This window comes from Lissotriton vulgaris, chromosome 2_1, assembly GCF_964263255.1.
Source record: "Lissotriton vulgaris chromosome 2_1, aLisVul1.2, whole genome shotgun sequence".
Taxonomy (NCBI): Eukaryota; Metazoa; Chordata; class Amphibia; order Caudata; family Salamandridae; genus Lissotriton; species Lissotriton vulgaris.
In genome coordinates, this window is record NC_141687.1 from 1,281,864,668 (window position 1) to 1,281,880,123 (window position 15,456).

The following is a 15,456-nucleotide window of genomic DNA, read 5'->3' on the forward strand; positions in this document are numbered from 1 at the left end:
AAAACAGCTCATATCAAAACGGTCATTAAGACCAATTGGTTGCATGGTACTCAAGTACTGGATCCAATGTAATTCACGTTGTAACAATATCTTGTCAACATTCAAACCTGGTCTACTTTGGACCTGTTCTACGACTTGGACCCTAAGTTGAGAGATAGAATGTTTTGCATCATCCCAGTGGACAGCTAGACTAGACGTTGACGTCTTCGTGCGAATCCTACTCTTATGCTCAGTTATTCTTACTCTCAACTTCCTGGCAGTTTTACCGACATACGCTTTACCACAAGGGCATTTTATGCAATAAAGGATGTTAACTGAATTACAATCACTAGAGTGTTTGAGTTTGATTTTTTGGCCCGTCAAGGGATGTGTCAGGGTATCTCCTACTGTGATGTTATTAGAATGAATGCATTATTACAACGTTTGGTTCCTGAGTAAGTCTGATGTGTGTGGATCTCTGGTGACCTGGACAGGAATGTCCGTAGATTCCATCCCTTTGTGTGTATGCAAATAAAGGCCTCTCAGTGAAGATTCCTTGAAAATCAACTTCATGTTGTAATAAGTCCCATCGTTTACAAATGATGTTTTGACTGCTTTTGAGACTGTTGAATATCTAGATACAAAAACTATGCGATTTTTGGACTCTACTGTTTTCTTCTGCAGTAATTCCTCTCGTGTTTTCTCCAGTGCCTTTTTCTTGTATTGTTCGATGATAGTAGGGTAACCTCTTGATTGAAATTTCTGAGCCTGATGGTCCACTTTCATCATACTCTCTTGGGGATCAGAACATATTCGCCGAACCCTCAAAAACTGAGAGTACGGTAAATTTCGAATGAGACCTTGTGGGTGAAAACTTGTGAATAGCAAGGTGCTATTCCTATCTGTAGGTTTAGTATAAATAGAAGTACAAATTGGTTATTTGGTAGTCTCTTGATTTGTACATCTGAGAAATGTATGGTTTCCTGATCAATGTTAAATGTCAACCGTATATGGGGATTTAAATCATTCAGTTGGTTGATCATTGCCACTAATGTTTGCTTAGGTGCCTTCCAGATGAGGAAGATGTTGTCAATGAAACCGCAATACATAAGAATGTTGTTCCACCAATGCAAGTTCGAAATGATGTGCTCTGATTCATATTGGGCCATATAAATATTGGCATACGCCGGAGCCCCGGAGAAGCCCATTGAAGTTCCAGTGAGTTGTGTGTAAAAGTGTTGCTGCCACTCGAAATAGCTATTGTGCAGGCAAAATTTTAATAACTGCAACAACAAAAATGTTCTCCATAGTAATGTCAGATGTTTGTAGTAATGCCCACTCCACTGCCTCGAGTCCTGCTGCATGGGGGATTGAAGTGTAAAGTGCTGTTACGTCAATAGTACATAGATACAATGGACAGTCTGGTTCAATCTTAAGAGTGGATAGTTTTTGCAAGAAATCAGTAGTGTCTTTCAGGTAGGTTCTCCAATGTTGCACAAATTTTTGCAAATAGTGATACAAAAAATTCCCAACCGTATCAAAGATAGAACCACAACCGGAAACTATCGGCCTGAAAGGTGGGTTGTTCGCATAGTTGTGCATTTTGGGTATCATGTATAATCTGGGACGTGGATTCTGTGTTGTTAAATAAGCCTTGGTTTGATCAGTGATCCAATCTTGATTAAGAGCTTCCAATTATTGAAAGCTTTAGATTAAGTAGAATAGGGAGTGCTCCTCCATCCCCCAATTTTCTTTCCAGGGTAAGCCACACATTGGGATCAGCCAGATTTCTTGAGGAAGAGCTTCTTGTCACATGGAGGGGAGACCAACCTATCAAGCTAAGGGTTTCAAGTGACATTTTAACAAAGCTATGGAAATTATGTGTCTCTCACTGTCTTAAGGAGAAAAAAACACCCACCCTGAAGGCTCCAGGATGGAGTAAGATGGGTCTGTATAACTTTGTCAACATTATCAGTGAAGAGCAGTAATGGAAGGGGAGTGTCTGTTAGAGCCAATTTGGTGGTCCACAGAGCAGACACGGCCTACTAGGCACCATCTGTAGCAAGTGAAATCATTTTTTACAAGTGCCCTGGGGCCTCTCCTACTATGGCTTGCATAGTAGGCTAAGCACAACCCTTTCCAAAGTGGACTCTTTATCGAGGGCAGGCAGTCACAGGCTTCTTGGGGGGTAGTATAGGGTGCAAGAGCTCAGTACTCAACTATCAACCAACAGGCACAATAATTGCAATGTCGAGCCTAATGCTGATGTTTTCAAAGAAAGAATGTACCTCTAATCACACATTTGTACCAAGTCCTGCAAAATACATTGTGTTATACTCATTAGTGTCCCTGGATGTGATTTTTCTTCGTGGTGCTACATTCTCTGATAACTATCTACTAATCCTTTCCTGGGTGGCTCTGTAGTGGCTTGGTCCCCCCTTCACTCTGGGAAACCAGCTTATTTTGTGATATACACAACTTCTACACAGGGGCTACGGGTCAGATGAATAAACTGTAGAGCTGGTTTGGTGTGGATCTTCTTTCAAGCGTCCTCTGCATGGTGCTCTCCTGACACAGCCTTTGTTAGGCCTAGAATCACACTTCCAAAATAGGATCCACAAATCCCCCCTAAAAAAGAATAATAATAAAAAAAGGCCAGACTAATGGACAAGCTCTATGGGCCAAACCTTCTGCACAGCAAGATTGACTGTCCGCCGCGGTGTGGGCACACGGCAGGGCCAACCTTTGGATAATCTCCATGTGCACTCCACATCGGGGGTGAGAAAGTGCATTAAAAAGCCACTGAAAATCCACAGTAAAAACTGAGTGGTTGTTCTGACTCAAACATGCAAACCTGGTGAAATCTGCCAGTTATGGTCACCAACACTCACATCAAAGGCCATAACTCATGCTGCCTGCCGTGCCAACAGTAAAGAATTTAAGAAGAAAAAACTATCACATGAACAAGATGGTGTGTGTCGCGAGTTATGGAGTGTGTTGTGTACTTGGTAACCATAACTGGCAATTTTTTGTGTTTTTGTGCTCCTGCGCCCGAACCGTAACACAGCTTTAGCTTTTTTTGTTTAATTAAGATTATAATGGGTTTATGTGAAACAGGGCCTCTTGTTCCCATGACCATCGTGGGCCCTAGTTGACCAGTGCCAAGAAGCCCTGGTTTTCCTACATTGAGCTTCTATCGATCGCACAATGTCCCTGTGAAAGTGAACCTATTGTTCACGCGTCCCCGGATTCAGGGAGGCCCGGCCCAGGTGCTGCGTGTTCACGTGTCACCTCTGACCTTGCTGCGCCACAGGCCCTCCGGCACCAGTCACGCGCCCCTCCTGACGAGGGATAAATAATACACCGGGCTGTTAATGTTTAAATCACCAGGCACCGGATGATGTCCATTCACACCAGGGCCAGTCACTCGGCTCCCGCACCTCGACGCCAGAGGACGCACACCTGGATCTCGCGACAACATGGCGGACGGTAAGACGCAGCGTTCTATTCCAGGGTTCGGGGTATGCTTTGTGTTCACCTCCCTCGCCCTCTCCTGCTGTACTTTCTGTCTCCGATGACAGCCCCAACCTCCGCGCCTCCACCTTTTCTCGAAACTTCGTTGGCTAAATTCTGATGCAATATAAGGAATGACTGAAAAAGCTGTGCGTCTCTCTTAATCAGTCTATGCACCTGCCGACTTCGTTTTATAGCCATCCACGGCCTCCCTCCCTCCTCTCTGCACCCTCACTCTCTCTTTGCCTCTTGCAGTCTTGCGCACTCCTTTCACTCTCGCTCTGGGGATAACTTTCGGCTTTTCTCTGCCTTTTTCACTCTCTTTCGTAAACCTCCAGTTACTTATTTCCTTTGTCACTCTCTGTCTCTCAATAATCATTATCTCACTCTTTCACTTTTTCTCTGGTGATCTCTTTTTCCTGCTGTTTCTTCCCATCCCGAACCATCTTCCTCTCTCTTTCAATTTCACGTACTTTCTGCGTCTTTTTCTCTCTTCTTACTTTCTTCTCTCTCTTTATATCTCCCTACTCACATCTCTTTGTCTTATCCCTCTCTCACGCACTTTTCTCTTTCTCTCTCCTCCCATTTCTCTCTCTCTCCTACTGGCTCTCTTTCTTCCGCCTGTATCATCTTTTCCCATCTCTCCTCCTCTGTTGCTTGCTCTATGTGAGATTGTGAGTTGTAAAGCCGGAAACTAAATAAAGAGTATGCCAGCGCAGTAGTAAATGTGGAAACAGGTTGGCGAGACAGGCCAGGGGGTCCGTTTCTGGACTCAGCCCATAGGCCAGGAATTATATCTGCAGTAAGCATTTCTGTCCTCCCCTCGCCTCTCTGCTTGCTCCCTCACCCTTTGCTGCGTTGTAGTTTCTAGTATGGTGAAGAGGGTGATTTGGCCCCCTCTGCCTACTTATGCTGGTCCATTGGAGCGTGTTAAAGCTGGCACAGAGTGCAGATCCCATCAGAGTGCAGGTGTGGCATTGCTGCCACAGGGTGAACCGTGACAGCCTGTAGAGCGAGGCTGCCTCAGATGGGAGCCGAGCGCTCGGCCTGCGAAAGAAAGTCGCAAACAGATAGGGAGGGGAGGAAAGAGAGCGGGAAGGGTGAGGTGGCAATAGAGGTAAGGGGACCGGGCGTCCTGGGTTTTCACCAGCTGTCCAGGCAGGTTTCGGGAAATTTGGTTCATGTCCCGGTTTTTAGAGAGGGTCGACTCAAAATGACCGGAGGTGCCTTTTTATGTTTTCCAGAGCAGTGATAGTTAACAGCTGTAATAAGAAAGATTTTAAATTAACAGGCATGCTACTGGCTTTAAAAATAGAATTTTATTTATGTTCCTAAGCCTCTTCTGTAATTCTCTGCTAAGGAGGGCTGTCATTCTGTGCGCTGGGTTGAAGCACAATTGTAGTCCTTCTATTTTTGTGACCTGTCCTGTTTGTCTTTAAAATTCTGGTCACCTTAAGTAGAGGGGAACAAGGAAGAAAGAATATACGTAAAATACAAGGAAGATAAACAGAAATGTAAGGGAAGACAAATAAACATATGCAGGGAAGTTAGGGACAGTGTCTGAAACATAGAGACAGCGAGAGTAAACCGAGATAAGTAGGAGGGCAGAAGAAGACAGAGAAAGGGGTTGGAGCATAATGACAGAAGGCAGAAAGGAAGAGAGAAAGGAGGAGGGGGAAAAGTGTAAGAGACCGAGCAAAGGATTGAGATGCAGAGAAAGAGGCCACATCAGATGGAAAGAGAGGGAGAGAAAGAGAACAAGATTTGAGATTTGAAGAGAGCGAGGTGAGAAAGAACATGGCAGAAAAAAAGGGAGCAAGAAAGAATGAGAAAACGAGGAAGACAAGGAAGTGAGACCAAGAATGAGGTAGGCCAGAGAGACAATGAGACCTTTATATGTAGGGAGAAGTTTCAAGTTCAAGAACCATAAAATAGGAGAACGTGTAGCGCCCCCCCCCTCCCCCCGCAGGCTTGATCAAATTCGGTTAGTTTTCCATGAACAGACTTTACAGCGCTTCTGTTGTTCGCTACGTGACCTCTAACTCTCCTGAGACCCCCAGATCCCTGTGTTACTTTCAAGGCAAACAATATTGTTTGACCCAAATACTGTGTAAAAAATAACATTTAACAAAATATTTTGTACCTATACTTATGTTGGTAAGTGCAAATATATCAGAAAAAATATATCATTGGCATTAATATCATCAAAAACATGAAAAAATATGGAGTTAAAAGTTGTAAATGTTAAATATTTGAATATATAATTTTATTATAATGTAAGCTAAATAAATTCCACTAATATTTAATACTATATGTAAATAAATAATTATATAAACAGGCAATATATATATATATATATATATATATATATATATATATATATATATATATATATATATATATATATATATATATGTATATTTTTGTATTTATATAAATATATGTCCATATATGTAGTGAACCATATTAATTAAAATGATTTCTTTGACATTATATTAGTTTTTTAATATTTAAAATGTATTACCGTAAAAATAAAACATTTGTATATATATAATACATATACAGTAAAACCATAATTAATATAATTAATTCAATAACAAAAATATATTATTATAGCCAATAAATAAAATACTTAAAATGTAAAACTCCCAAAAACTAATTTACTAAAAATACTATAAAGAGTGGAGAAAGAGCTGGACTTCGGAGGGATTACATTTACTATTCCCAGTTCAGTCTGTACAACAGTAGGAAAAGCATTGGACTTCAGAGGGATAACATTGACTATTCCCACGCCAGTCTGTGCAACAGTAGGGAAAGCATTGGACTTCAGAGGGGTAAAACTTAGCATTTCCACTCCAGTCTGTGCTACAGTAGAGAAACTATTGGACTTCAGAAGGGTTACATTTACTATTCCCACTCCAATCTGTGCATTAGTAGTGAAAGTGTTGAACTTAGGAGGGGTTACATTTACTAATCCCACTCCAGTCTATGCAACAGTAGGAAATGCATTGGGCTTCAGAGAGGTAAGGTTTACTATTCCCACTCCAGTCTGTGCAACAGTAGGGAATGCATTGGAGTTCGGAGGGGTAACAGTTACTTTTCCTACTCCAGTCTGTGCAACAGTAGAGAAACTATTGGACTTCAGAAGGGTTACATTTACTATTCCCACTCCAATCTGTGCATTAGTAGTGAAAGTGTTGAACTTAGGAGGGGTTACATTTACTAATCCCACTCCAGTCTATGCAACAGTAGGAAATGCATTGGGCTTCAGAGAGGTAAGGTTTACTATTCCCACTCCAGTCTGTGCAACAGTAGGGAATGCATTGGAGTTCGGAGGGGTAACAGTTACTTTTCCTACTCCAGTCTGTGCAACAGTAGGGACAGCGTTGGACTTCGGAAGAGGGAAGATTTACTATTCCCACTCCAGCCTATGCAACACTAAGAAAAATGTTGGACTTCAGCGTGGTAAGATTTACTATTCTGACTCAAGTCTGTACAACAGTAGGGAAAGCATTGGTCTTCGGAGGGGTAAGATTTACTATTCCAACTTCAGTCTGTGCTACAATAGGGAAAGTATTGGAATTCGAAGGGGTAACTTTTACTATTCCCACTGTAGTCTGGGCAACAGTAGGGAAAGTACTTCACTTCAAACATATTTGAATAACCCTAATCATTTATTAAAAATATATATCTAAAACTCTAAATATACACAATATTAATTTATATAAACATATACATATTAAAATATAAAATACAACTTACATAATTGTTAAACAAGTTATTAATATATTGTCAATTAAAAATAATTATGTAATTATTACCTAATCAACTTCCCACCCTACACCCCAACAAACCTAGCAGCCCACACATTAAATATAACTAAACAAATAAGTATAACACAATTTACATAATTTATAATCAATTAATTAACAATTAATTTTAATGTAATTATTACTTAATAAACTTCCTAACCTATACTCTACAAACACAGCAGCCCGCACCTAGCAGCAACTAAAATATATATGTATTACACAATATACATCATTATTTATCATTAACATTATTAATAACAAGAATTAACTAATTATATTTTATTATTACTTAATTAACTTCCCCCTCTCTAGCCCTATAAACCATGCAAACTGCACCTAAAATAAAACTAAAATAAATCAATATAACATAATGTACATAATTAATATCAATCACATACTTACTTGAAAATTATTAATTAAATAATAATTAATTGTTACTTAATTAGCTTCCCACCCTATCCTGCTAGAAACCCAAATTGCTACACTATAAATTACTATTAGCAATTTGATTAAAAAGTCACTTAAAATTACAAGCTATGTTAAAAATATTAATACCAATTTTACAATGATAACATAAAATAATGTATGCACTAAAACACATTAAAATAATCAAACAACAATATTTTAACAATTACACTATTCGAAAACGATATTAACAACAATAGTATTCTTAAAAACAATATTACTTCACAAAAAATGATATTCTTGACAACGGTATCTCTGCATCATGATATTTTTGTATCACAATTTTTTTTAATGATATTTCTGTCTCCTGATATTAAAAACTCGATATTTTGTCCTAATACCAGACTCCCATCTCATATCTCATGTTGTGACCGCTTGCTCTGGAGTCCAGTGCTTAATTTGCAAAAGAATGATTTCTGGTGCCCCAAGCTCTTCTCAGATGCCTGTAACTGGCTCCAATGAGCTGAATACCAAGGCTGCGTAGTCATTTATTACTGCTTTAATCCACTAACAGACACTCTTTGGCCCTTTATCTCACTTTTGTAGGCTCCTGCTTTCTCTTTTTTGATATTTCTTTCCGTCCTTCTCTTAATCCATCTTTCCTCTTTGTATGTTGTTCCCTTTTTTTGCTCTCTGTAAATTTTTGATAAGGAAAATGAAGTGTCAGAGCCCCAACATGAGTGTGGTGGGCCCCACCGGCAAACACAGGCTCACATTAAGCACTGCATGAGCCTCCACTCTATTTCATACCGGGAACTTTTACTCCTGAAGCCCCCATTCTCCTTTAGAGTCTCCCATCCATTATCATATTGTGGCTTCTTACTCCATATCTGCACCTGTAGTCTCTTGTACTGGCATCTTAGTCCTGAGACTCCTCGTTCAAGGTCATCTAATGACTGTCGCTGTCCTGCGCATCTTTTTCCCTCCCAGTATCTTCTCCTTGGTCCTGGGGATAGAAAACCCGCTCTAGACTGTCTTCAGTCGGTTTTTGCTCCCAGTGAGGCCTTCAACTCTAGATGTACATCTGAAGGCGAGGTCTTCAGCGCTGCACGTAATCCTGCGATTCAAGTCAAGAGATGCTACAAGGGATTTATTTCTAAATTGTTCAGTTTGAATTGTGAGTTGTACCACAGTAACACACTCAATGGTATCCACAGGATAACAATCTTGTTGTATAATGATACATTAATTAATGGAAGGTTGAAGGAAAAACAGAGCACAGACGTTAAGACCTCATCCGTAGGTCTGCGAGAGACTGGTTAACAACAAATGAATTCTTAAAAATAAAGAGATAAGACCGCATCTGTTGGTCTAAAGAAGACTGGCTATGTACTCGAGTCGGGGTTGTAATCCGGTCGTTTTGAAGAAACAGCTCAGTCGGCAAAAAGTGTATCCTGACCCGTTCGTCTGTGGAGGAACGGGTCAGGATACACTTTTTGCTGACTGAGCTGTTTCTTCAAAACGACCGGATTACAACCCCGACTCGAGTCTTAACGTTTAAACCTGAAGGGAGTTCTTTTCAGCATTTGAATAAACATCGTCCTGATGATGGTCTTTTTGACGTCTGCAGCCAAGACCGAAACGTCGACACCTCATCATCTCCTTTAATGTTGTTTTGTAACACGAACTTACAACCACTTTTTATTGATTAATTTGGGTTGTTTTCCTCATTAATTAGGAGTTGATGTGTTGAGTCATGAACCATAGAGAAAACTTTGCCTATCTTTGTTCATGACTTTTTTGCTACAATTGATTTGTTTGTATCTATCTCCCCAAACTTTTTTCTAGTAAAAACTTTGTTTGAAATATAATTCTCTGTGCTCTGTTTTTCCTTCAACCTTCCATTAATTAATTTATCATTATACAACAAGATTGTTATCCTGTGGATACCATTGATTGTGTTACTGTGGTACAACTCACAATTCAAACTGAACAATTTAGAAATAAATCCCTTGTAGCATCTCTTGACTTGAATCGCACAGTGCCCAAGCCTACAAGGGTTCATTGGGTTTCCCCTGCCTATAACACAGCACGTAATCCTGCAGCGGGGCATCAAGAACCTGACTTCATACTCGAGGAGGCGGCTTCCATTCTAGATGTGGTACTAAAGCTCTGGCGTCCAGAACTGTATACAATGTGTCAGATGAGGCCTTCAGCTCTGCATATTATACTCGAGATGTGACTTCAGGAACCTAATGTAATGCTCCAGAAGAGACAGGCAGCACTGGATACAATACCATTGATGAGGCCTCCAGAACGAGACACAATGCTCTGAATTAGAGCCTCAAAAAATGAATACAATAAGCCAGATGTGGCATTATGAACAGGACAAATTCCACCATATATGGCCCCAAGAACTGGACATGAGTTTCAGCTGTGCTCGCCATCTGCTATGTATGTCATACAAATTTTATACATCAGCATATTAATTATTACCTTAACCTATGCTCTGTTAGATGTATTTGTATGAGGCCTGTTGGCTGGTAGAAAGAAAATAAGCAAATACATAAAAATGGGCAAAAGTTACAAATTAAGATGGGTACCATACAAATTCAATCACAACTATGAAGCCCACCTAAAATACAAATACTGAATATGTCTAACACACACACACACATCTACCCACCTCCACCACCACCACCTCCAACCCACCACTCCCCAGGTCATGATGCCTTTCCCTCCCCCTACAATAAATAGCATATTATTCTCTGCACATCTCCATATATGACTTATGCCATAGAATTCTTTTCATGGGTTTTGTTTTTAATAAAAAATTATATAGCCACCACCAGCATTCACGGAAAATGAATGCAACAAAAATAAAATCACAATGCAGATGCCTCCTGACTATTGGCAGATTAGTTTCCCTGTTTAAATTCAATCGTACATGGAATGTTCGAGGCAGTAATCAGATCAGATAGGAATGCCTTAAGACACCATTTTGGAGCACTGACCTAGCGATGACCGTAATACAGATACTTGTGGGAGACTACATTGTTGTTATTATCATGGCTCCAGAATGCATAGTTTTTTTTTCTCGCATGCATGATAAATACCTGCCTCTTCTGTTCGTATAATGACACATTTCAAATAATTACGACTCGGGCCCTTGAGTGTTGTTTAACTTTAAAAAGGCCCCTACTGACTTAACTTTAGACCTGCATGTGAAGCGGTTCTAAGATTGAAAGAAAGAAAATGTACTGGGGCAGGAATGTAGGTACATTTCTCACTATTTTTCTTTCTTTTTCTATTTAAGATATTTTGAATGACCAGATTGCTGACAGATTCATTTACGGTAAGTTTTAAATCAAACTAAATTCAATTGTTATTAATTTGTAATCTGGTTATGTCAGCACTGTCTGTGCCCTGCAGAAGAGGCATTGTCTCTGGCTCTCTTTGTTCACTCACCAGCCTCTACCGGGGAATTCACCCTAGGAGAGTGCTAGTTTCTCTGCCAAGGGTCAAAATATTTTTCTGGCAACTGAATACATTTCAAAGAGTTATGCCAATCTTAAAAACAGACTGCATTTTAAATCCTCTTTCTGACTTCTGCTGAGATTACACCGTTCTATCAAAATAGAGTTCAATAGCCTCTGTACAAATTACAGATGCAACACTCACAAGGTGATGGAGTAATGCTTGCAAATAGTCCAAGCCACTGGTAATCACTCTGGGTAGCACGCCAACCCAACATTTTACTCCCACTGCCCTACTCCAAACAGAGACCTACCTTATGCAATTCACTAGTGAACATGCTACCCAGGGGAACAGTCCATCCCAAACTGCAAGACGAGGCTCCTTCAAGAAGTGACCACAAGCAACCGCAGTCCAGTTTTTACCTTATTAGGCCCCATTAGTGAGGTATTGATTGGAGCCTGTGGCACAAGAAGCAAGGGACCCATGTCTGGGCATACCCATGGCCACTTAGGGCGTTACATCAAGCATCCAAAAGGTGATGGGAGGACTGCTTGCAAGTAGGTGAAGCCACTGGCCAGCTCTCTGGGTAGCATTGTGACCTATGTTTATGCATGCAATGTGCCACTCTAGGCAGAGTTTTTCACCCACACTGCCACTCTAGAGAGAGGCCCATTTTATGCATATCAGTTCTGACATTTCTACCCATGGGAACAGTCTATCCTAAACTGCTAGGCAAGGCCCCTTCAAGGAGGAACCACAAGCAATTCCAGACCAGTGTTGGCCTTATTGGACCTTCTTCAGTGAGATAGGGCTTGGCTCCTGTGGCCCAATGAGCAAGGGGCCCTGGTCTATGCATTACCTTGGCCACTTAGGACATTACATCAAACACAAACTTTTGTGATAGAGGAATGCTTGTAAATAATCTAAAACACTAGTAGTCACTCTGGGTAGCATTCCAATTCAGGGTTTTCACCCACTTTGTCAATGTAGACCAGCGGTTCTCAACCTGTTGTCCAGGAACCCCTGGGAGTCTGCCACCCTTATTTAGGGGATTTGCGACTGCTCAGATAATGAAATAATATTAACAGAATAATAAAGTGTATATACATAAAGAAGCAAAATGAAAACTTGAAAATGTTAACATGTGCTGTACATGTGAAGGAATTTGAAATTAGAGGCTAAAAATTAAGTTGGTGTTCTCAGATTTATTCATAGGAACAGTGCACAATGGGTGGTCTCAGTTGAATTTAGAAAAGCCCAAACGTTCCCAATAATATTAAATTTATGTTTTTTTATATTTGCCTGTGAATTAAATGAAGTATTTCACAATTTTTGTACTTGTGTATTTGATTGATGATTTTATGTTTCTGTATTTTTGTGAATTGTTTGGAGGTTCAAGTAATCAAAATTGCTTAAATCGCAATTCCCGGCATCCATTATTGTCTGCGGGGGTCCCCGTATTCCAATTATGATACAGTGGTGGCTCCTGAATTCCAGTAATAATTAAATGGCGGTCTACAGAAGTCAAACGGTTAAGAACCACTGCTTCAGATAGAGGCCCACCATTTGCAAATCAATATTGACCCTGCTCTTCATGGAAACAGTCCATACCAAACTGCAAAGCAAGGCATATGAGAAGAAACCACAAGCAACCCCAGGCCAGCTTTGTCCTATAAGGCCATATCATTAAGCCATAGCTTGGCTCCTGAGTTACAGCGAGCAAGGGATACACTTGTGATAGACACCTGGCCATACTCTTTGTCACTTAAGGCCTTACATCTAACATACAAAAGTTGATGGGAGGAATGCTTGAAAATAGTCTAAATCACTGGCAATCTCTTGGTAGCAGTCCAACCCACAGTTTTTGCCCACTGTGCCACTCTAGTCAGAGGTCCCCCTTGTATGTGTCTCAAGTTACAGAGGAGCCACTTCCTTTTTAATCACAACTCTCTGTTTATGTAAAAACAAAAAATAGGTGAGGATGATGTCACCTTTTACTGAACAAATTATTTACAAGAGATGACAAGTATGTTTTAGTCCCAGGACCCATTTTCATGATTTAATTGACTTTCTCAAAATGTAAACATTTTTCTCCAAAATGTTTTAATATAGTACATCCCAAATCAGTGCACATGCCTCCAATAGGGCATGCAAAGAATTTTGCAGGACTTTAATAAAGTCTTAATCAAATGACACTTTCCTGGAAGAATCATGATTTATGTTCCAGGACCACAAATGATATCGCGGGATATTACTGAATTTACAAAATCACTATCCCAAGACATTTTATTGGATTTTTATTCTTAATGTGGACCCGACTCACAATATTTTATCTCTATATATTAGTTTGGTGCCTTTTGATCATGCAAGAGTTTACAAACAGAATTTCGGCCTGTGCAACACGAGATGCATTTTGAAAACTGACTTATGCATGTATATCTTGCCCTTAAACACATTGTGTCCTCAACTATGCCAGAAAGGTGTGGCAGACACAGATTCCAGAGCATCGCTCATTGGTGAAGAAATGTGCTGAGGTTTCTACTGGTGCCCATGCAGCTCATGGGAGCCAATGCATAAGTGTGAACAGGGCTTTAAGGGGGCCGGGTCTCTCTGAGTCTCAGACCTAGTAGTAATTAAAAACAGACACTGTAAAGAGTCCCTATTGGGCTCTGTATTAATGTTCTTAACTTTATTGGCAAAAACAGTGAGTGATTTCTGAACAATTAATGTAACAAAGGTTAATGTAATCCATGTCATTGATTAAGTTCCTGTTTATATTTCAAGTTTTTTACTTACTTTTGCACTCCCTAAGAGTGCTAGCTATTTCCAGGATGTTGTATTTCTGTATTTTTGCATGTAGCATAATACTCTTGTATAGTGCATAGTCTGAACTATGTTGCCTCCAGGTGCTTATAACGGGCCACGACAGAGAGGTTTAGAGTTGAGGCTGAAGTCTAAGCAAGTTTCCTATGGTGCCTGTCAGTGGGTCGAAACGGTGTTCAGAATACATGGTCATCTAATCCTTGACCTCTCTGCAGAGCACCCTCAGCAATAGGCTCATATTCCAGTTGCAATTGTGATTCTGTGCAAAAGTTTGTGAAGAGGGTCCACAGTTGTCAAAATATTGACAAGATAAAAAGTAAAAGAAAATGCAGTGCAGGTGAGTGTGTGCCTTGTGTGTTTTGGAGGGCGGTGAAGGGAAAGAGATGCGAGAACGTGCATTTAGGAGAGATAGAAAAGTGTGTTCAAGAGCAAAAAGATGAGGTTTAAGATATGTAGATGGACGAGATGTGGAGAGAAATTGGGTGTACACGTCTAACATTAAGTGAACTTAACAGGAGTGATTGAGATACTCTTAAGAACATTAACCCTTTCATAAACTCCATTAATACTTACTTCACAGTATCACAATTTCAGAATTGAAAGCTTTAAATATTATTTACAGCAAATCATTGTTGCCAAAGCCAAAAGACAAAGCAATAGTCCTGCCTAGCTTTATGTGTCTGTCAGCTGTTGTGGTAGATATCTGGATGCAATAACAGAAAGCTCATAAAGGAACCAAAGTGCTGGCAGAGTTACGCAAAATTGGAATCCTATAAATCTAGTTTAAATTGTTATGCCACACCCTAATTACATGAGCCATGACTCTTTCAGAGACCCGCAACTTTTTTCACCCCACTTAAAGCCCAGAGTGTATGAAGTGCTGATTTGTTGTGTATGGAAGGACGGACTGAAATGCAAAAATCTGTGCTGTCTCCACGGCCAGCCCATTGCCCCTCAGTTCTTATGAGTCAAGACCTCTGGACTTATGAACTGGGCCTGCTCAAAACTGATTGTGCTTTGGAAGATATGTCAATGTGGCACCATTTACTCTCTGAGATACTTCGCTGCATTAAAGTGCATTTCATATCCTAGCGAGAACTATATGAATTCTGAAACTTTTTTTGTGCTTTTCAGACTATGAGACGATCAGGCGAGGGGGGCTGATTTTTGCTGCTGTGGCCTTCGTTATCGGAATGCTCATCATCTTCAGTGAGTGAAGTCTCTTTCAGTTCTGTCCCTCCTGTTCACTTTGACCAATGCACTTGATAAAAATGCCACATAACTTAAATAGCACAGTTAGAAACTTAGTGCCTGATTTCAATTTGGTGGTAATGGGATATCCTTCAATTTCTCGAGAACGTTTTGCAATTGGAGGTGAATCCGTGTGTGGTTCTCTCTGGCGTATTATACCTGTAGAGGAGGAAAACCTATGTTGCCTGGTAACCAC